General features: G+C 39.8%; 1 protein-coding gene across 23 annotated transcripts in view; it reads right to left on the reverse strand.

Annotated features, from left to right (window-relative positions):
- Window positions 1-24,475, reverse strand: part of GRM7 (glutamate metabotropic receptor 7) — a 1,280,044-nt gene that overhangs the window by 480,995 nt on the left and 774,574 nt on the right. The window contains exon 1 of one of the 23 annotated variants that reach the window (XM_039481478.1): window positions 10,464-10,659. The exons of the other annotated variants lie outside the window; for them this stretch is intronic. The gene's annotated coding sequence lies outside the window, so the exon portion shown is untranslated. Of the gene's footprint in view, window positions 1-10,463; window positions 10,660-24,475 lie in introns of those variants that run through there. 23 annotated transcript variants of the gene reach the window in all.

A 24,475-nucleotide genomic window follows, 5' to 3' on the forward strand; every position in this document is an offset into this window, starting at 1 on the left:
TTGTCTTTCAGAGAGACAGGATGAAATTTTAATCGATGTTTGTACCTGCTAAAGGCTTAGATAGATGGGGTAGGGGAGAGCATGTTGTTGATGGTGATGTTTTTTGTTTGTATTTACTAACTTTGCTTATTTTATAGGGTTAATGAACTTGGATGAATATTAGGTGATCAAAGCATGTGCACGTCTTATGTCAATTTCTTTCTCAGCCATAAATAATAAATAGGATTATAACAACATTGTATAATGTATGTTATGCTGGAAGATGTTAATGGCTGCCAGCAGGGGAGTGTTGGATCCACATTCACTCAGATTTCTTTAAAAGCAAAACCTGTGCCAAGCATTCTTTCAGGCTCAGAGGGGCCATGAAACACTCTATATTGTAAAAACACCTGGGGGTCTACTGTCTGAGGCACTAGGCTGAGCTGTGTAGACTGTGTGTGTTGGAGGCAGGGGAAATTGTTACACGTGATCCTGAGAGGAAGCAAAGTAATGGGTTCTTCAGCACAAAGCATGCTGGATTGTCAGACTTAAGGATTTCTGAGCAAAGCAGTTGTCTACTATTTTTAGTTTCTGCTGTATTCAGGAAAACAGTACTTTATGTATGTTTGTAAATAGCACTACTCCAAGAATATACCTGATTTATGTCACTGATTTCTCATTCTAATAGAAACATCCTAGCAAAGACCCAAATTTTGGCTAACTATGTGGTCCAAAAAGGGAAACATGCTATGATGATTCTAATTTACATCATCTGTAGGAAATGTATGATATCTGTAGGAAATCTGCTAGCAGGCTGATAACTCATAGCAGGAAGCATGACTCTACACACATGGTCTGCAAGCTTGGGCCACTGATTTGCAAGTGTTCACATGTAGACTTAACCCTTTTATCTTTTTTTCCTCTCTGATCTGATTTGCATAGTCACTGTAACAGTCTGTATGCAAGAACTGCCTGCAAGGATGACATCATCAGTCCCCAGTTATCTTCACAAAATGTATGTGTCATTTTAGAAGTGATCATTCTAGGACTACACAGTGCTTGATGAGATTTTACAGCAAGCAAGACAAATCCTACTTAAAAAAAAGCATATCTGCAAATGCACTTGAAGGAGAGCAAAAGTCATTATATATCCATCCTTGAATGCTGGCACAATGTTTTTTGCTTGAGCTTTCCTTTAGACAATACTGCAAATTAGTCAGCATCTGTCTAAGATCAGTGCCACAGAACTTGTGTAGGTAATATTCTTTCTGAGGCTCATGTATTCTTCCATCCACTGAGGTTATGACTCCAAGTAATCTGTTAGTTTAAAAATGTGGAGAGAGACACCCAGTAACAAGGTAAAGGAAAAGCTTTCTGTTAATTAAGCACATTTAACTTCCAAAGATGGAGTCACTATTTTAGAAATGTCATAGGCCACAAAAAGCACTGCAAGAGTTATACAGATTCATAGACATAAGGGCAGAAAGAACCATTATACTCATCTTGTCGGACCTCTGGTATAAAACAGGCAGTAGAATTTTACCAAGTGAGTCTTATATTCAGTTCTGTAGGGTGTGAGTAACTAGCTCATGGGATGCACAATAATGAAATTTGGTTTTACATCGTAACTTGGGGAAGAAAATACTATATATTTCCATAAACCTAAAATTCACAGCTGGTAGGATAATTGTAATTCATGTCAAGTAAAAAATATATACACAGACAAACCTAAAATAATCAAAGGGGGGGAAAAAATGAACTGCCACACAAATGCCCACAACTTTCCAGAGTCCTAGTTTTCTTTAGGTTATGCTTGAATCTGGCACAGTTACCACATTAGGTGAATGTTTGTTTTGCCTCGAAGCAGCACCTTCAGTAAATCACATTTTTAATCACGTTTGAAACTGCTAGCAGCTGTAACAAATTATCCTCCTTAACTTCAGACTAGCTCAAACCGATAACTACTATTTGCCTCTAGGTATGGGCCTTAAATAGATGAGAACAGATGGCTCTCGAAACAATAGTTTTTCTTATCCAACTCTATCTGCCACAGAAAGGAGTGACAGATTCATCTGCACTGCTTCCTGTCCACATTCTCTTCCATACCTGCCCCCTGCCAATCACAATGGGGATTATACCAGTCTGCAAAAACTGCTTTATTGGAAGGTACAAAAATAAGGCCCTGTGAGGTATGTCTACATATCATTTTGGACTGAGCAGGAGCAGGCATCCCAATCCAGCTCAACAGATTTGGGTTAGCGGAACTCACGCTAGTGCTCTCTATACAATCGTATAGACAACACTTTGAAGTTGTGCCTTGGGCTGAAGCTCAGGCTCTGAAGCCTAGGAGGGAGGTCAGCTTCAGAAGTGCTGTCTATACAGTTATCTTTAAGGCACTAGCACAACCCCCACTAACCTGAGTCTGTCAACCCAGGCTGGGAGGCTCACTCCTGTTCAATCTAAAATGCTGTGTAGACATCACCGCAGCAAGTCTAGATTACAGGAAAGTCTAGCATAAGTATGGAACAAAGCAAATTCAAGAGACACTGTATACATCTGTTTTTTTAAAAATGTAATTCTGCCATTTTAAACAAATATCAGTCCTTGGTGTCAATATTTTATTACTGTGTATACTGTTGATTGTGTACGGCTTGATCCAAATCCCACTGAAGTTGATGGATATCATTCCATTGATTTTAATGGGCTTTGGATCAGAACCTTAAACTCTGCTGCCAACTCTCTGGTCTCACCCACATATAATACTATCTATATTTACGTATCGGAGGGGTAGCCGTGTTAGTCTGGAGCTGTAAAAAGCGACAAAGAGTCCTGTGGCACCTTATAGACTAACAGACGTATTGGAGCATGAGCTTTTGTGGGTGAATACCCACTTCATCAGATGCATGCGTATTCACCCACGAAAGCTCATGCTCCAATACATCTGTTAGTCTATAAGGTGCCACAGGACTCTTTGTCGCGATCTATATTTACATAATTCATGAGTATTTCTCCCCACACCCCCCAACATACAAAGAAATTGTGTCTGTGGTGGTGGGGAGGAGAATGGGCTATATTTTTAAGCAGAAATTCCAATGACGACCAAATTGATGCTACTATATTGCCCATAATTTGTTGATTTTATAAGCCAACCTTACCCTGAAGTTGTTGTACAGTAATATGCAATGGTAATGTCTTATGTTCTGTCTTTGGTAGAAATTAAGTCCAATCAAATTCATTTCAACCAAATACAGAAAAGATCAATCAAATCCTGTTGTAGCTCATCATATGAGCTCCTAATTTCTTTTAGCCTAAAACTCAGTCCAGCTCTGTTTTGAATTAATTGGTGTTACTAATTACTGGGGAAGTTTGTTAAACACTCCAGCCACAGTACTTCTGAATCACATACTGTATTGCATTTTCAATTTATTCCAAAATAGCGTATGGGTTTTTTGTTGTTGTTTGTTTTAACTCTCTCGTCTTGTAAATTACTTTGAAGAGAGATATTCACATAACTGAGGACGCTACACAAATTAATTTTGGAGGGTGGGGGAAAGTATGCATAGTTTATGGAGAAACACCACATTTCATCACAGACAGATTTGTTGATATGGATTGTAGAAGAGCTTACAAATAAATCAAACTGGCACAAAGTTATTTAAAGATGAGTCCAAGGAAAATAGTGCCCAATAGATTAAAACAGCCATTGTGAAAACCAATCTGTTCAAGAACTACTGAACACAACTGTCTGCAAAGCCTGCCAATGTGACAGATGTTGCTAAAAGATTCCATAACTTAGCATCTGGATTGTGTGTTTGCTGTCTACAAAGAAAGAAGGAAGAGTGACAAAGTGCCAATGAAAATGCTGCTCACCTTTTCTTGCTGTAGAATTTAGTATTAGCGTAACTGGATAGTAAAGTACTTCACTGGATAGGACTAAGGACTGGCACTCAGACCTGGTTTTTATTCTTAGCTCTGCCACTGAAATGCTGCATGACCTTGGACAAGATACTTCACCACTCTGTGTCTGTTTCACGTGACCTGCGTGACTGTCTCTGTGTTCATACAGAGCCTAGCACAATGTGGTCCCGGTCTCAGCTAGGGCCTCTATATGCCCATGAAATAAATAAAGGATCATTTAGACACCCCACCCAACCTCAGTACAGTAACTTTGCAAACTTCTTTTGGGGATGGAAACCGTCTCATTGAAATGCGCATTCAATCCTAAGAAGCCATCAAAGTCAATGAGAACATTTCCATGGACTTCAATAACCTCTGCCTCAAGCCCAGTAAGTTAAATGGGCTTAATTTTGCTTCCATTTTTGACTCCTGATGTCCTCTAAGGAGGTGAGAGGAGAAACTAGCCTCTAACACTACAGGTTTAAAATCCTGGAAGTCCAGAAGAAAGCAGAGCTTTTTACAACCTGTGCAATGTGCTGTTTCTTCAAGTACAATGAGAGTAAAAAACTGCAGTGAATACACGCGTGGAAGCCTCTCTACAGCAGATAGTGGCAAAATGTGTAAATGTTTGCATTTCTTCAAATGCTAAGATCAGGGGTAGGCAACCTATGGCACGCATGCCAAATGCGGCACGCAAGCTGATTTTCAGTGGCACTCACACTGCCTGGGTCCTGGCCACCAGTCCAGGGGGCTCTGCATTTTAATTTAATTTTAAATGAAGTTTCTTAAACATTTTAAAAACCTTATTTACTTTACATACAACCATAGTTTAGTTATATATTATAGACTTGTAGAAAGAGACCTTCTAAAAATGTTAAAAATGTATTACTGGCACGCGAAACCTTAAATTAGAGTGAATAAATGAAGACTCAGCACACCACTTCTGAAAGGTTGCTGAGCCCTGGCTAAGATAATCTAATATTTCCCTACTTTCTGTCCCCCTGAAAATCCTATTGAGTCAAACTGAACTAATGACTGAGGAGTCTTTACAAGCATATTGCCTCACTGAGCACAGGTCCTTATGTATAATTTTCAGACGTACAAAAAGGACTGTAGCAGTCAGTTTTGTTCAAATGATTAGAGATATCTTACAGCTGTACAGTATGATGAGAGAGATCTCTAGGTAGGTTACTACTAAGATAAAGCCTGCACTTACACGACCAGACTTCCCAAATGTATTTTGCCCCTGTTTGAGATATTATACCAAACAAATTGAATTATTGCTGGGAGGCCACACAGTCTAGTGGTTATCACAGGATGGGGGTCTAGCAACCTGGGATCTATGCTCAGCACTGCTGCTGATTTTGAGGAAAATCACTTAATCTCTCCGCCGTGTGTCTGTAAAATATAGGCTAAGCAATTTGAGATCCCTGGGTGAAAAATACCATCTGTATTTATTATTGTTGTTTTACTATTAAAGATGGGTAAAGCCATTATAATAAAATAGGGAGCAACTTTTGTTCCAAAATCCAGACCGAACCTTGAGAGGGTTGAGGAAGTAACATTTATTTATTAAGTCTTGAGGGCGTTTGTGGGGTTGGCTGATTTCTTGGCTTCAGCTGACACCTAAAGTGCAAGACAACAAAAATATTTTCAATTCAGCCAGAACCCGTGAAGTCCAAAAAACCTTCTCCAGTGATATTTTCTTGACATCTAAGAGTCAGATAAATGTGTATGAGCTTCATATGGGCATTTGAACTTTTGTCTTTACGTAAAGAGGAAAAAAAAGTTTATGTCTCAGCATTCAGGATTATAAAATCTTGTTTTACCACATCGGAATGGTAGGCATATAACATAAGATACAAATGTCTACTAGGATCAGTATGGTCGTGACTAAGCTGCACCATGGCTGTTCAGAAGTTCCGAGCAAGAGCAAGTATCAAATTCAGAACACTACCTGCTACAAAATGCTACTTGAGCTAAAGGAGACTTTCCTTCCACTGCTAACAATACATGGCATGTGGAACACAGTTGAGCAAGTGAGATTCAATCCTGTGGAGTGAAGTGGAGCACACAGATAAATTATATATTTTTTTTTTAACACAGGAATAAAAATGTTTAGAATAATTAATAGCTCACCCCTCTCCTTCGCCTCTACATGCTCTTCATTGACCATGAAAAATACATGTTCTTTACAATAAGCTTATGTATTTTTCTTTCTTGGACATGGTTCCCATTTAGAAACCACTTACAAGCTATGATTTTAGCTTTACAGGACATCTTCATTGTTAATAATATCCACTAGCCAGGTCCTATGACCCTTACTGAAATAACAAAGGCTATTTTTTCTTTCACAGTTCTATATTCTAGCAGCAAGCCCTCCAGTTTGGTCTGCAGTTCTCTCTTCTCCTCTGGGTTGGGAATAGAGGAAAAAGTCCAGCTGTCTGTGTGTCTCACTCACATTCACACTAAAAATAAAATGCAAGAACTTGTAATCAACATCCCAAGCCAACTGAGGGGAATTCAGGGTAGCTTCAACTTTGAATGAATTCCCAATTCATTAGAAAGCTTTCATCCTTAAGCAAGCTGCATCTATTTGGTTTAATCTGTCTCCATTTTCATCTCTCCTTGTCCTTCAACTTCATAGAATCATAGGACTGGAAGGGACCTCGAGACGTCATCTAGTCTAGTCCCCTGCACTCATGGCAGGACTAAGTATTACCTGTCAGGGATGGTCTGATGTTTGTCTAATCTGTCATACACAATTCCTGTAAGGCAAAGCCTAATTAAGATAGTAAGCATTTTTCTCCATGGCATCTCTTCACCGTTACCTGTGCCCCTAACTCATAGCTAATTTTCTGCACACCTCTATATTTACTGCAGAAGCAAGAGTCCTCGGGTTGTACACCCTACAAGGCTCAGAATTTTTTGTATGAAAATTATATTGGCAAATCATGATATTCCACCCTGATAAGTCTAACCTCACCCAAACACAGTCCTAGTGGTCAAAAGCTGGGGTCCACAGTCAGGAGCCAAGATTCAGGCTGGGGGTCAGGACACCAGGAAGTCAAGCCAGGGGAGTGAGAGTAGGAGCCGGAGCAGGAAGCACAAAGTACACAGTCCAGAGCAGGGTGGATCCCAGTTATTTAGACAGTTTTCTGTTCCTGACTTAAATAGGGCTAGTGGGCCAATCAGCTGCTCTGGAACTCTGCCAATGGGACATGAGGGATGGAACCTCAAAATTGGGCCTGGGCCAGCAGTTGTCAACAGGTTGTCAAGTAGAAAGTTGATGCATGGCTGTTCATGTGGACCCAGGTTCAAGGCCCATGGGTCATGATGGTACATTGATGAGCGTCCCAGATTTCTTTTATAAATAGTTTATGAGCAGCAGAGTTCTCCTACAGTGTAAGGGAATAACAAATAATTAATACGGCTCTCAACTATATGAAATTGAACTTCAAAAATGCATTTGATTTTAAGAATCCTGCATTGTCTTGATAAATGTGATGTGTCTACATTATAAAACCTATGCTGGGATGCCCTGGTATAAACAGAGTAAGCCAACAGGAGGAGTTTTTTCTGGTGGCAAAGTAACCTCCCCAAATGACGTTTTCTATGCAGACAGCAGCACTCTGTTGGTACAGTTGAATTTACACTAGGCGTTTTGCTGCCCCCGCCATTGTTTACTCCTAGCTGACCTAGCTATGCTGGCAAAACTGAAATGTAGGCCAGGCCTGTTTCTCTCTCTCTTTCATCCTCCATTCAAAAATGTTTTAAAAGTTTGTAGAAATGCATTATCTACTCCTGCACCTGGCTAAGGACTGAATGTTTAGCCCTGTGAAAGGAGATGTGTAAGTGCACCATTTGAAGTCCTTTTTTGACTCCCTTTTGCTTCAGGGGAGAAATAAGTTACTGTAACCCTTTATAGGGTGCAGCTTACTTCCTCCTTGTGCTGTTGAAGATCACGTTGAGTAAGATTACCTTTTTCTCTAGGCCTTAACTGGGACAGTCACTTAAAACAAGTTTCAGTGTATTCCTACTTGTACATTGGGAAAAACAGTGGGCAGGAAGAGATTTTCTATACCTAACTAGACTGACTCAAGTATCTTTAGTTCATTCTCATCTTCTTGCTTACTTTTCACTGCATCTTTCACAAGTAAAAGTGTATTGACTCTAATTTTAATAGAAATTACAGTACAAAGACTTTCCTACAGTCCTATGCATCACTTAACCCCAGTAACACATGGGATAAATAGGGTGGGTGTGTGTGGGGGGGGGGGCTTATGTGAACTTTCTGCATAGAATAAATTTCACTGACTCATTCTCATCAATTTGATTGCAACATATTTCATGATATGTGCAACCACGTACCTGAAGTATTTGTCTGAATTCTGATTGTGCCTCATGGATTTGAGTGGTGGGAAACTACTCTAAGATTAGAAGTAGGGAAAGGGGGGAAAACAAACTAGAAGAGGAAACAAATGTGGCGTCATATAATCTACATGAATTTGTCTTGCTAAATTTATTTGTTTGCTGTTACTCCCCCCCTTCCCATTTTTTTTTAAGCATAAGAAAATGTTTTGGCTTGGAGCTTTGCTTGCAAGAACAGCACCAACTATTAAAATTGGTATTAGGCATTTGTAGAGAACCTGTCACTGGTCCACGAGTTGGCTCCTACATGCCATTTGTAATATGCACACCCACACCCCCCCGCCATGCCAAAAAATGAATCCATTTGGCCTTCCAGTCCAATTTTGGCCCTAATTTTCCCCAATACCTACATTGATTTGCAGTAATATTTCATTTATTTGCTATCAAAGGCAATAGACCCTTAAGTGCTGTCTCAGTGAAATCTAATCACGTTTTTGCTGCCAGACATGTACAAAGAAGCTAGAGCCTTCTGCAATCATTTTAATAGTATGGCATTTAATGCCAGTGAAAGTTGCCAGTTCAACAAGGACCCTATTCACAGCGACTAACAAACAAGCACTCAAAAAGCACTACTTATTAGTACAGCATCTTCCACTTAGAGACTCTCTAAAAGTAAATAGATCAGAAGGCTACAAGTATGAGCTTTAAGTGGCTACAGTTCATAATAAAAAGCTATTTAGGAATATATGGGGTGGGGGGAGAAGAGGGAGAGAGTATCACCTGTTTGATCAAAGCTTCATCAATTCTATGAACATTGGAAAAATTGGAATTCATCCCAATATTAATTATGTCTATTCCATAAAGAGTTCCCAGACCCATTTCACATAAATCGTGACTATTAACAGTGAGGCTGTTGAATGTACACAGGCACAACCTAATATTCATCAAATTTATAAATTTTGAGTATAAAAATTATATACTATCGGTAACACCTAATAAGAGTCCTGGCTTGTTTGCAGTCTCTCGTGCAAACATTTCCTTCAGTTTGGTTTTAAGTGGGTTCACACTGAGCTTTGCTTTAAGTTTCAGATAAATCCTAAAGATCAATAGGATTTATCTGAACTCAACCATAAATATCTAGAAATCCACCCCTAATAAACAATACATAAACAAATACAGAGCAAACTGCAGTAAATCCTATAGATTTCACCAATTTCATGTCTGAAGCCACAAATTTGCACAGGAAAAAATATGTGCAAACAGATCGACCTAAGTTCACCCAAAAGGATCACAGCACTTTGAGTGAAACCTCAGCCACGTTAAATTTGTAATATAAACCACAAAAACAGGCACATTTCATTTGATTTGGGTGTTTGCTTACAAACCCTTTGATGTAGTTCCAGTCAGTCAATGGAACTCTGAAATAAACAAGGTAAATGAAGTCCTAACAAAACAGAGTTTATAGAGTAAGTGTTCACAATATGTGATTTAACAATCTGTGCAGAAAAGGATAAGAAAAAGCAAATTGCAGGGTAAAGCCAATATCAGTCACTACATTTAATACAAACATGAACACAGAAATTCACTAATTGGATATAAAGTTATTTCAAAACAGATACTGCAAGGATGAAGGATCATATATCCAAATCTCCTTATCATTAATTTGGAGTTCTCCATAGTGATTCATTGGGAACCCTGCTGGTTCAGGAGACTGGTCATGGAGTCTGGAGCCTTTCACCTCCTGATCAGCCATTCAACTCCTTCCATGCTGGTAGCATCAGCCATTTCACTGATTCCCTGCTGGTAATTACTAATTAAATCTGAACTCAACCATAAATATCTAGAAATCCACCCCTAATAAACAATACATAAACAAATACAGAGTAAACACAGACCACAATGGAGCAGGGAGAGGATGCCAAGTGGGCATTACACAGAAGAAAGCAACAGAGACTCTGGGGAGCACTGAGAGGTGTGGGAAGAGCATTACATGATTTTGTGCTTTCTGTGGTGAAGGCCTGTGCCCTATTTTAAGATTGTACCTAAGGCTCATTCATTTTACCAACCCTGCCACCCTGTTACCATTGTTCTACGTAACACCCATATGCACAGCTTTTGGGTCCATGAAGATGGGATTAGAAACAAAGTCTAATCACAATTCTGAAAAAGCTTCTAGCCCTTTTCTTTGTGAACATGACCTTGAGAATCTGACTCACCTATGATGCAAGTGGTACTGTAACAGAGCACTTCGCTGCTTGTCCTAAAAATCAGTCAGAGACCACTTGATATGCAAGCTCCAGTGCCCTTTCATTCCTTGTGTCAGTTCCCACCACTGTTTATATACAGTCCATTCCAGCCAGCTCCCTGGAAGACAACTAGCTGCTTCTTCAGCCAGCTGGTAACTCCCACAGACTCCTCCCTTTCATGTTCCCCACCCCCACTTCCTTCCAGCTTTATATAGCCTCCTGGCTAACAAGGCCTGCAGGTGTTTTTCCTTAAGCCCTTTGGCAAGCCACACCCAGCCAGCACCAATTAATACCCCTTAATTGGAGCTAGACTAGCAGGGGCCTGGCCAGAACCTTTTTGGCCAGCACCCTGTTACAGGCATGTAGGAGGCTGGAGGACAAAAGCTCTCCCTCTCCACAACATTTTCAACACAAGGACCCCCTTGTGTGAAAAGCCAAGTATTTTCTTCTATCATTGAAATGACTTGTCCTTAAGTAAAAGTTCCTATCTTGTTTAATATACACATAGTATAGCTTAAAAGCAACAAAGAGTCCTGTGGCACTAACAGATGTATTGGAGCATAAGCATTCGTGGGTGAATACCCACTTTGTCAGACGCGTGTAGTGGAAATTTCCAGAGGCAGGTATAAATATAAGTATAGCTTATTTTGCAATTGTCATCAATTGACAATAGAACTTTTGGGTACATGTCTATTCTGAGCAAAAAATATGAAACAGTTTAAGTCAAATATTTTTGCAGGTTGTAATACTAGCAATCTAAAGACTAAACGTGTGACCCAGTGTGCAGTTTTCACTGAGCTGTCTCTTTGTATTGTTACATTGTCACAGAAAGAAACACAGTCAAGCCTTCACGCATGTCCTTTGATGTATGCAAATCTGCTCAGGCCGATATAGCATTCTAAAAAGTGTATTTCAAAACACAATGTATCTCTCCAGCATGGGGATTCCTCACACATGTAAATCCTGCTTTGACATTTTCCTGTGACACATTGGAACTTGCAGAGAAAAAAAGACTTGACTATAATAAGTTCAGTGGAGTTACACCGAGGATGAATTTGGATTACGGTTTCAGTGGGAATGTCTAAATTGCAATTAAAAACCCAGAAGCTGATGCAGACTCACAGGGCTCAGGCTAAGGGGATGTTTAATTGCAGTGTAGACTCTGGAGTCTTCTTACCTCACAGGGTCCTACAGCCTGGGCTCCAGCCCAAGCATCTAAGCCATAATTAAATAGTGCCTTAGCCCAAGCCCCATGAGCCTGAGTCATTTATTTGAAGTGTAGACTCTAAATGGCAATGGGTTGGAAAAAAAACAGTAGGTCGAATTCATCCTGGGTACAGTATATTGGTATTAATACAGTTAAACCAGGAATAAATGGCCTAGTATCTGTATGCACTTATGTACAAAACTTCATGTTCATTGCTCTCCCAACATGTCAGATTATGTTTCGAACCATGCTGCTATTTGTTATGATGTTGCTTGAAAATGCTTCACTTTGTATAGATATCCAACCAAACATGTTGCCTTTAGGCTGGCTTTGTTCCTGCTTGAGGCAATAGCTGTATTGTACCAATAAACTGAAATGAGGATGTAAACATGTGCCAGTTGTCTGGCTTATGAAAAAAAGTTGACTTTTAGCAACTTAGATTGCTTTAAAAAAAAGAAAGAAAGAAAAAAAGAAAACACTTGGTGTTGCAGATTTTCACATGGATTCCTGTTTAAGTCATATATGAGGTTACAACTCTCACCCCCACCATTATCAGTGCAATATTGATTAGTGGGCCCCGATTCTACCCTCAAATACGAACATGCAAGTCCAATTAAAGTCAGCAGAGATTGTGTGCATATTATACACAGGACAGGGCCTCTCTCAAGTCCATAAGTGTCCTATTAAAAATTTCACATCTATGGGAAAAGGCTAGAATAATGGTTCAGGCAAAAAGAAGACCTGGCTAATTTTCAGTGAGAAATTTGAACAGAACCTATTTTGAGGTTCTGAAGAGAGTTTTCATCCCTTGAAGCAGGAGGGGTTTCATCCTCCTCCCTCCCACTCCCACCCCACTTCATCCCTCTAAAGTTAATAGGACATGGACAGATTTTTTTTTTGAGGGGGCATACTAAGGAAGGGTGGGGGAAATCATAGGAGCTCTCTGTACTAGCTCCCAGTCTCCCTCATCTGTGGTGCCAGGGGCTCTGCCATCCAGCAGCTGACCTTAGAGCCTCACTCACCATGAGGGCTGAGTCTTTTCCCCTCCATTCCTTGGCGTGGGAGGGAAATGTCACAGTAAAGTCATGGAAAGCACCTCAGCCCCATTCCCTCCCACACATACACAGCTCTGGAGGGTTGGGAGGAAGTGAGTATGATGCTACCTTCCCCCAGCAAATCTATCACAATCTGATGCCTTAGAGGACAGCATAGTCCCTAAGGTCCTGCTACTAGCAATCCACATATAAAGGTCTGAACATGGTTTGGGGCTTTTGCCATGATTAATGTGATATTACTTCTCTGAGGTCTCAAAACACACACACAGACTATTTTATTCAGCATGCTGTACATGGGATGCCATGTGTGCTGAGATGGCCATATTTACTTTTGAATACAAGTGAAAATTCCTCAGTTTTCTCAGGCACTCCATACAGGCCACTGGGCAGACCACCCACCACACATATAGGGTTGCCAACCCTCCAGGATTGGCCTGGAGTCTCCCAGAATCGACATAAAACTCCTGGTGACTATTGCAAGCAACCCAGGAAATTTTAATATTTAAGAAAATGACATTATGTCATATTGAGAAAAAAATAATATTCTGGAATAGCTTCAGTCAGAGTTGGCAACCTTACACACAGACAGATCATGAGCTTGGAATTGGATTGGTTTACCTCTGCTCTAAATAAACAAGATGGATATTTATTACCAGTAACACACAGTTCATTTTTATTTTACTCAATAAGTGTAGATTTATTTGAATTATTGCCTCATTTGGAGAATGCAGAGATATTATGAAATGTAGTTTTGAAGGAGAGAGCCTTTTTGTGGATGAGTGAGAAATTCATGATGACAGAACACTGAATTCAATAGCCTTGTTGTAGAAAAAACCGTAATGCATCAGTTTTTGATCAATCATAAAATGGCTTGAATGTATCTTATTTATGGCCAATTGTCCTCATGGCACTTAGCTAATAGAACAATTCATGTTTGGTTACTCATACAAAAGTAAATTTAATTATGGACTTCTTCACAAATAAAGTTGCTCATTAAAAATAAATACTGTGCAGTTAGGAAAATTTTCTGGAAAATACTTTGCAAGCTGGAAGAGAGAGTAAAGTCTTGAGAAAGATACATAGAGATGCATGGGGGGGGAAATCCATATTTTTTTCATTGGAGCAGATAGAATGCAAGGTAATAATAAATTACAAGAATGATCTTTTATTTATCAGAGGGGTAGCCATGTTAGGCTGGATCTGTAAAAGCAGCAAAGAATCCTGTGGCACCTTATAGACTAACAGACGTTTTGCAGCATGATCTTTCGTGGGTGAATACCCACTTCGTCGGATGCAAGTAGTGGAAATTTCCAGGGGCAGGTATATATATGCAAGCAAGAAGCAAGCTAGAGATAACGAGGTTAGTTCAATCAGGGAGGATGAGGCCCTGTTCTAGCAGTAGAGGTGTGAAAACCAAGGGAGGAGAAACTGGTTCTGTAGTTGGCAAGCCATTCACAGTCTTTGTTTAATCCTGAGTTGATGGTGTCAAATTTGCAGATGAACTGAAGCTCAGCAGTTTCCCTCTGAAGTCTGGTCCTGAAGTTTTTTGCTGCAGGATGGCCACCTTAAGATCTGCTATTGTGTGGCCAGGGAGGTTGAAGTGTTCTCCTACAGGTTTTTGTATATTGCCATTCCTAATATCTGATTTGTGTCCATTTATCCTTTTCCATAGAGACTGTCCAGTTTGGCCGATGTACATAGCAGAGGGGCATTGCTGGCATATGATGGTGTATATTACATTGGTGGACGTGCAGGTGAATGAACCGGTGATGGTGTGGCTGATCTGGTTAGGTCCTGTGATGGTGTCGCTGGTGTAGATATGTGGGCAGAGTTGGCATCGAGGTTTGTTGCATGGATTGGTTCCTGAGCTAGAGTTACTATGGTGCGGTGTGCAGTTACTGGTGAGAATATGCTTCAGGTTGGCAGGTTGTCTGTGGGCGAGGACTGGCCTGCCACCCAAGGCCTGTGAAAGTGAGGGATCATTGTCCAGGATGGGTTGTAGATCCCTGATGATGCGTTGGAGGGGTTTTAGCTGGGGACTGTAAGTGATGGCCAGTGGAGTCCTGTTTGTTTCTTTCTTGGGTTTGTCTTGCAGTAGGAGGCTTCTGGGTACACGTCTGGCTCTGTTGATCTGTTTCCTTATTTCCTCATGCGGGTACTGTAGTTTTGAGAATGCTTGGTGGAGATTTTGTAGGTGTTGGTCTCTGTCTGAGGGGTTAGAGCAGATGCAGTTGTACCTCAGTGCTTGGCTGTAGACAATGGATCTTGTGGTGTGCCCGGGATGGAAGCTGGAGACATGAAGGTAGGCATAGCGGTTGGTAGGTTTTCGGTATAGGGTGGTGTTAATGTGACCATCACTTATTTGCACCGTGGTTTCTAGAAAGTGGACCTCCCATGTAGATTGGTCCAGGCTGATCTTTTATTTATTTTTATTTACTTTTCTTCACCCTAAAGAAACCTGAAGTGTTTTTCCCCCTCCCAAAAGAGACAGATCAGGCTGTATCTAGAGATCACTTCTCACACACACACACACACTCTCTCTCTCTCTCTCCACTCAAAGACAACTACTTCTGGGTGAAAAGCAGTTGCTGATCAACATACTGATTCTATGCTCATTCAATCATCCTATTCACTTCAATAGGCACAGAAGGAGACTCCAGCAAAATTACTCAACATTTTAGAGCAGGAAGCAGAGAGGAATACTGTATCAAACTAAACTTTGTTCTGCTAATTCAGATGGGTTTAATGTACAGGATTAGTTGGGTTCTAATGAGCAGGATATCAAAGAAATTACTGTAAAAACACTCACATTCACGGGTACTTTATAGCAATGGGGGATTTTTTCTGAGACTGTGCCACTAGCTTTCTAATCAGTTCAACTCTCACAGGTGAAACACATTCTTAAAGAAGAATTGTCTTTGGGAACTCTCAACCTTTTCCTACAAGAACATTTGAGAAATCTCTGGGCAGGAAAATGAAAGAACAAATGACTTCTGAATTTTCTCTGGAAAAAAATATTTACATGCACATACGGTATATATTGAATGGGGTTTGCTTGTGAATATTCATCTTCTCTTTGTAGCAACAGCAAATACGTTGTCTGACTTTTTTTTATTGATTTTATAACAAATGCATGTTTCATCAATATTTGTGTTTATTTTTTCTTTTGCCAGTTTTACTCCCTCATCTATCCTCTCTCCCCGCAATCTCTTGTTTGGCCCATTCTTTTCCAGCTGGATCTCGTGTCACTGTTTTCCATTCATCTTCACTTTGTGCTATTTTGTCTTTGGTTATAAAGTATAAATTCCACCATGTGTTGCATTTTTAACAAACTGGTAGTTAATTTTTTCTCCTCTTGACATTTTGATGCCTGCTATTTAATATATCATTTGAGCACAGTAACAAAATAACAGGACAGAAAACGAGGTGATTTAAGGACAAAAGTATGCTCTCAGATCCATACAACAAATATCAGCCGGTGATTTGCTGTCCTTACTGCAAAAAAAAATCTGACAACAATGATGATGATCTGGGCACACTGGGAGAGCAAATCATTGTTGTCAAGACCCACTACTGATCTGGGAGCAGGATTTTGCCTTAGAAAGGAGAAGCACTTAAAGAGACCAAAAGGATGGTGAGGAAAGTATTACATGGATAGCCAGCCCACAGATCTTTTTCTTGGATCTAGGCCTTACTGTAATGAGCCAAATTCTTCCTTTACAGTCCAGGAGAAGAAGGGTGATCTTGTGTTTAAGACTCAGGATATCTAAATTCAATCTCCAGCTCTCTCTCACACTTCCTATGATCTTCATCTCTTGATCTCTCAGTTCTCTAGCTGAGAAACTGAGATAATACAGCTTTCCACCTATCCTTTATCTTTTTCATTTATATTTCAAGTACTTTAGGGCAGGGACTTTCTATATTAGTACAGACTAGCACAATGGATCCCTGATCCTGGTTGGGACCGTTAGGGGCTATCATAATACAAAAAATAGTAAACAAATGGGCATCAAGGCACAATTCTGTCTATTTTCAGTATCAAGAGGAGCCCAAGCTGAATTGGGTGGAAACAGATTTCTCATCCTGTGAAAAATTGAGATATTAAAAATTTTCCCATCTCATAGCAGGTCAAAAAGTCGAAATCTCAAATTTTTGGAAACCAAAAGTCCAAAAAAAAAGTTTCCTTTCAGGTCCATTGGAATGTTACATTACAGTAATTTGAGTTGTTTTAATCTATAATTGGCTTTCAAAAGTGTCCTGAGAAAAATGTTATGACAATTTCAAACAGTAAAAAAAAAATGTATTGAAAAAAAAATCAAAATTGTCCCTTTCTTGAGAAGAATTTGGTTTCCACGAGTCAGTATTTTCCAACAAAGCATGTGCTATTGAAAAAATTCTGACCAACTCTAAATCCAAGTTGTTTTATTCATCATTGTGGTGTAGCAAGTAGCCAGAAGTCCAATTTTGCCCACATTATAAATAAACTAGAGCCATCTTGAAAGTATGTATATTAATATTAGTCAGTCTTTTGTATCTGAAATGTGTCCTGAATTTAATTTTGCCCTGAAATGCTCTTTGGGGATTTTTCTAGTCATTTTAGTAGTCTTCATTTTAAATTCATTTAAATGTATTTGTTCACCTTTAGACTAAGCTTATTTAAGCATTTATACCATAGTAATGAATTGTAAGACATCTGTGTCTACACAGAAAGAACCCCCTGACTTTTGTCGAGCATGTATTAGCACTCATTTGTAAATTCAATAGTCAAGTTCATTGGCATGCATAGAGTCAAGGGACCTTTGTTAAACTAGGACATTTGATGAGGTCTGTTTGAGTAGATGCACAATAAGGAGTCCTTCCTACTTTAATGTCAGGAAATTAGAAATATTTTAATGAATTCCACTTGTTCATATCTATCATAGCTTTTCAAAAAGGTCGGTATTAAAAACATTTAAAGCCATTTGCCTGGTTTTTTGTAAATGCAAGTAAAGTTCCCCAGGTTACAGAATCAAATCAATCCTATGGGTCATTTTCCATGCCTAATTGTCAACAAATTTCAGCATACAAAAGGAAATAATTTCAAGCCTAATGAATGTGGCTGTCACAGTAAAATTACTCAGTATTTACAGTTAATACTTTACCTTAAATGAGTACTCTTTAAAACAACATATTCCATGTATGGTGATTCACAAATCCCTAACCAATCCAGTCTACACGAGTATGTGGGTAAACAAACACAGGAGGACTGGATGGCAGGTAGACTGGTTAAAGCTGTGGAAATAAGTGGCCAAAAACCATACAAATAATACAAAACAAAAAATTGTTTCAGGTTGATCCTAAACAAAAAAGTTTTTTTTTTTTTATTTTATTTTCTTGGGGGAGGGGGAGAATCTGCATTTTGGTTGAAATAAAATATATCATTTAGATTTCAGGCATTAACCACTTTTAAAAAAAAAAAGTGAAGGAATTTTAGAAATGCCATTCACAAAAAAACAGAGTTGGTGGTGCTCCCCTGCTCATACCTTATAGCCCCATGGTTAGACCACTAGAACATTGGAGACTGGTTTCAAGTCTCCACTGATTTGGAGCAGGGATTTGAACCTGGGTCTCCCACATTCCAGGTAAATGGTACCAATTTCTCCTCTAGTTTTGCAGATGGTGCCTCTAAGTCTCCTACTGAATCCAGACCCCCATATATTTTAGGCCCTCCAACATATTTGGCAAATTCATGATGAAAATGAAGTGACTTTCAGGGAATAAACGCGTATTAAAAAAAAAAAAAAAAGTCCAGCAATGGGATAGGCCTGCCTTTCACCTCTGAGTCATTTGTTCAAATCTGCCCAGAGTGGTAGTAATTAAAACTTGTTACTAGCTGATGGATGTTTGGTGGCCTATGAGAATATTTTGTTCAGGTGGGATAACCTCAGCATTCAGTCTTCAGAGTTGTCACTTTGGTAACTTTCATGGCAACCAAGTTCACTCAATAATGAAATACGTATTTCTGTATAAAGTAAAACTATGGTAACAGTAGGCCACCACATCCAACAACCCTGGCTCAGAGAGCTCAGTCTATTCTGCTATAGGCCCTGCCTGCCACATACAAGACCTCTTAGGATAAAATTGCAGATCTCTTCCTAGCCCTTTTCTGTAAGCTTAGCACCACTTGATCCAGGGGCGGCTTCAGGCCCCAGCACGCCAAGTGCGTGCTTGGCGCGGCATGCCACGGGGGGCGCTCTGCCGGTCGCCGGGATGGCGGCAGGCAGGGCTCCGGTGGACCCTCCGCAGGCACGCCTGTGGGAGGTCCACCGGAGCCGCGAGACCGGCGACCGGCAGAGCGCCTCCCGCGGCATGCCACCATGCTTGGGGCGGCGAAATTTCTAGAGCCGCCCCTGACTTGATCTATGGATTTTTTGTTCTTCCCATGAGGGTGGAACCTCTTTCATTGCCAACAATGTCCTGGGACTATGGAAATGAAGAAATTATACCAACAATCCCAAATCAAGTATACAGATATACTTCCCCAACCAAACCAATTCCATTACAATAGCTGTCAACCAATGTATACTTATTTAAGAAAGCAGTGCTACTATGGACTGGGAAACTGCATGTTACAAAGAGGAACAGATGGTAGAAGTATTTTTAAACACTAACAATGGTGATCTGATTCAGAGATGTTCCATGATGTGGAGAATTTCTTGTTTACCTGATAGCTGTGTCCATCCATCCAGGAATAAACTCTTCAAAAGTCAAATGCATCCCTTAGTCCTTTTTCAATAATCTCCTTCTGTGTAACCCTGGGAAGGCCTGATCACAATACACATCTTATCTAGAGCTGAGTTTAAACACTCTGAGTTTAGGGAAAAATAAACTATTCATCTGGAAAGAACAGATTATCTAAAAATAACTGCCAGGGAATATATGCTATATTATAAATTCTGGGTTCTTTAATAGGTAAAAAATTATTCAAGTCTGACAAATAGCTGATATATGCAGAGAAGCATTTTTATCACCACATTTTTGCACCTACAATTACAGTAACTTATTGCAATTAATCTAAAAACCAATAGTCACTTTTATAAACAGAAGCAGCTTTTTCTCTATCTGGATTTTAGACCTTGCATAAAAGATTTAAGAACAAGTTTCCAACTATCATTCAAGTTAATTAAAAACAAAACAAGCAAAACACCCTGCAAGTCTCTAACGTGCCTCGTTGTTTTTACAAAACAGTTGTAACCAAATGACTCTGTTAAAGCCTGAAATTTTTTCTGAAAAGGAAATATACAGTTTCTCTGTTTAAAACATCATTCTTCTAGGAACGTTTAAACAAATAAATGCAGAAACTTTGTCTTTTAAAAGCTATTAATCTCAGGTTTGATCTACACTTAAAAGCTAAGTTGACATATCTCAGACAGGGATGTGAAAAAACCCACAGCAATGGCATTTTAATGTCCAGCATAGATGCAGCTAAGCTGATTGAAGAAATGGATCCATCAGTGTAGCTAACTTCCATAGGGGAGGTGGGATTCCTACACAAATGGGAAAACCCCTTCAAAATCAGTGTCAGCTGCATCTGCACTATGGGGTTAAACCAGCATAACTAAGGTGATGTAGTTATGCCAGTACAGTCTCTGTAGTGTAGCTACAGCCTCAAGACCTGTGTGCATATGAAATCAGACTATTGGAGCAGCTCCAAAGAGAAAGTGGGTGGACAACTTAAATGCAGTGCCTCATTAAGACAATTACAGGAATCAATAAGAATTGGCAAAATTGAAAAAGATTCATTAGGCTGTTTGGTTCAATTTCCCTTTAATTTGAAGACAGATAGGTCAACTACAGCCTGCAGTCATCTCAGTGGATTCCTGTGGTGCAGAGAACATTACGAAATTGGTAGCTACCTCTGTTTGCCATCTGACTGTACAGCTTAATGGGTCATGACAGAGTTTTGACATCTCACTTTCATTATAAATAATATAGCTATGTCTATGCACATACAATGTGGTTTTAATTATCTTAGTTAGAGACAGTGACAGATAAGTGACAAACCCACAATTGAGCTATGCAACACTTCCCAAGTGTGAGTTATTAAAATCTTTATACCACACCACCATATATTCTGAATATTCCACATGTAGCTAAAAAAACAGTTAGAAGTTGACAGTTTAAAGTATTGGAAATATATTCCGTACCCGTTTTTCTGAAAACCTGATGTCTTTTCATGCTTCAGGGGAGATGGAAATTTCAAGTTATCAATTTTAGAAGCATTTATAATTGACCATCAATAGGTTTTCCACACATGTTGAACACTCAAGAAAGGAAAAATATTTGGGGAGGAGAAGAGAGTGATAACAGATTATTGGGCCTCTCCGACCCAAAGGAAAGAACTCCAGGAAGACAGAGCCTGCTGGGAGAGAAGGATAGTGTAACTCTGTGGGGCACTGTGACATTTTAGAGTCCAGCCAGACTGATAAGAGGCTGCGTTTCATCTTCACATAGGCCAGCATGGAGACCAATTCCATGGTTCATCCTAAGGCAGCCCTGGACTGGCTCTGAGCCATTTGATACCTGGAATAGATCCAGAGTGACGTAGAGGGCCTTGCACCTGCATTGACATCAAGATTAATTTAGTCCTCAGAAGACATGAGATATATGAGCAGGATGGGTTAAAAAAAAAAACTTAGTTAGTAAAAAGTCCAAATGGGGGAGGGGGGGGAAATCAAATCCTGGCACAGCTACCATAGCCTGAATAATGGAACCAGGTCAGATGGCATATTTACAAGACTTCAAAATACCAATGCGTTATGTGCCTTTTACCATTTGAATCCCTCTGAATATGTATAATAAAGATAGAACCAAGTTTAACACACAGCAAAAGAGGATCATTCATACTCAGTTGAATTATTCCAACTCTATTATTTCCTTCTATTTTTCTCTCTCCTTTAAATGTAAAATACTTCAACAAAAATAATAAAGATAAAGTAAACCATAGGCAAGCAAAACCCAAACACTTATCAAAAAGGGAGTCATTAAGTGGTACCCCTTTTCCAACCTCTACCTAATTTTTCCAAGTTCATAAATAAACAAATAAATAAACAAATACAGCACATAAATGTCTTTCATGCATCTCAATTTAAAAAGTGCCTCACACAATAAAAACAGAACAGATGACAACACTTCTCTCTTGGTGCACAATGACTATAGCTCTGAAAGGTAGGTGTAGTCTATGGGCCAGATGGTGTAACACTTATTCCCAGTGGTAAGTGCTTATTCACGCAAGTAATCTTTTCACCTATGATTCAGCTCTGCCTGTCAACAATAATTGTATATACAAAATGACCAAAAACAGAAGTATTTATTAATACTTAATCCAAACATACATGAACATCTTCCCATGATCCTCCATGTAATGTGACACTCAAGGGAGGAGCCACTAGATTAAGAGTTGCAGTCCTGGTGGCCAGAGGTCTGGGCGGTGGGAAGGATGACAACAGAAATTGCCTCTACTCTAGATGATTTTCCTTATTATCTGTTGGGTTTCTCTCTTTTCCCCAAGAAAGTTGGAGGGGGGGGGGGTGAATTGGTTCCTGGGAGGGATTAGAGTTTTTGCTTGCCTGTTTTTTGCTCACCTCTGAAAGCCAATGTGCTAGATTCTCAGATGGTGCAAATCAGCATAGTGCCACTGACTGATTTACATCAACTGACCATCTGGTCCCTGTCATTTCTGGGTATTTATCATTATAACTATTTGTATTACAGTAGCTTCTAGAGACCCCAGCTGAGATTACATATGCATAGTATTCACTAATCACCGTACATACACACAAGCAGACAGTTCTTGCTCCAAAGAGTTTACAATCTAACAAATTATTTTAATTTATGCTTTGATGTCTATGAAAGGGTGTATTTTATAAATCAAAATTAAATAGTTACAAATAGTTTCTTCACATGTGTTTTTAAATCTGATGCCTGAAAAACAAAAAAGAAATGGGACTATATACCTTTAAATGAATGCAGGGAGCTACTTACCTCCCCCGCATCTGTCAAAGAATGCAGGTTTAATAGTATGTGCCACACTTTGCCAACTGTTCAGAAAAACTGATTCTAAATGTAGCACGCTTCAGTTAATTTATATGAGAGCTCTGAGAGCTTGGGAAAAAACTCACCTGGAGAGCAAGCTTCTCTATTCTCCCTCTCCCCCCGATATAAAAAAGAAAAGCTTGCCAGGTTTGTAAAGGTTGGAGAGCTGCTTTAAATTTGGAGGAGGGAAAACAGCCAGATTCTGTTCAGATACACACCATGGGGCCAGTTCACTGGTATTTTAGGGCTGCTTTGCACCAATCTGTCATCAGAAAGAAGCTTTAAGGACAATGTAGCTGGCCACAGTAGGATTCCTGGATGAACACAAATCATCAGGGGAAAGCCTGTGCTCTGGTGATCCCAACCCACCATCATGGCCCCTGGCAGCTGCTGATAGAGCAGATTTTGGGTAGATCTCAGGACTGGGGGATAAAGGAGCATGTAGAGGTGTCAAAGTCAGGCTTCTGCCCTCTTCTAGACTGGCATTAAATGCTTATCTGCTAACTCAGATAAGTTGGGCCATATACTACAATCGGATCTTGTAAAAATACACAAAACAGGCCCAGTGATTTTACAGGATGCATGTTTTTACAAAGAATCAGTCCTATAAAGATGTGGGGTTTTCCCCTTTGAGTTACCATAAAGCTCTGTAGAGTAGTAATTGTCTGTGACCCAGTGTAGCATGGAAAGTCACAGAGCTCAATTTCAAGGACAGATAAGCTGTTCAGCACATGGTTATATGGCCAGGCCAGGGTAACTCAATGGATCAAGGTTGTGCGGATTCATGAAAGGCCTGAGGTTGTTGGGGTTTTTGTTTTGTTTTTGTGTCTTATCAGAATTAGACTTGAGAAAAGTAATTATGCTCCTTGTTTGGAGATAGCCCCTTGATGGATCTCAATATCTGGTATGGGAGAATGGTAGCCAGATGGGGTTATCTCTAGATGCAGGAGTGCTCTGTACCTCCAGTCCATTTTCTTTTCTCATTACTATTTTTAAAATCACTGTAGTTTTTAAGAATATTGATGGCTCTGGGCAACAACCTAGCTTTCATTTAGTTAGGGTATGTCCCTTCCCTGCAATAAAATATCCAGGACAGTTTATGAAGCATGTAGTCAAAACTTTTCACAGTAGTCCTAAAAGTCAGATTCTGGGATTTGAATGGAGTCAATAGGACCAATTGTGGGCCCACATGCTACTTGTGATGGCATAAAGGGAATATTATGGGTTAAGGGAAAAATACCCAAGGTGCAGGAACAGTATAGAGTGGACGTAAGCATCTCTGCCCATCTTGCATCCCCTGCTGCATAGGCGACATGCCTGTTGCCTGGAGCACTATAGAGGATTGTGAGCTGCAGAGCAGCACAAGTAAAGTTGTCCTAATTTAGAGTAGCTCCTACAGGTAGAGTCAGATGGCATAAAGCCATGCATCCGCCCTCCCTCAGACATCTGGACTCTCAAGAGAGAAGGAGCACAGAATCCTTTCCAGGAAAAACTAGAACTGAAGGCCTATGGGACAAAGTGGACACCTCTGGGTTTTTTTGGAAGACTAATCCCAGTCATAGGCCCAATCCTGCTGATTTTACTCAGGCACAACTTCCACAGACTGCAATAGGAAGTTGTGCCTGAGTAAGGTAATAGTAGCTACT

Source organism: Mauremys reevesii, linkage group 7 (genome assembly GCF_016161935.1).
Source record: "Mauremys reevesii isolate NIE-2019 linkage group 7, ASM1616193v1, whole genome shotgun sequence".
In the NCBI taxonomy this organism is placed as follows: Eukaryota; Metazoa; Chordata; order Testudines; family Geoemydidae; genus Mauremys; species Mauremys reevesii.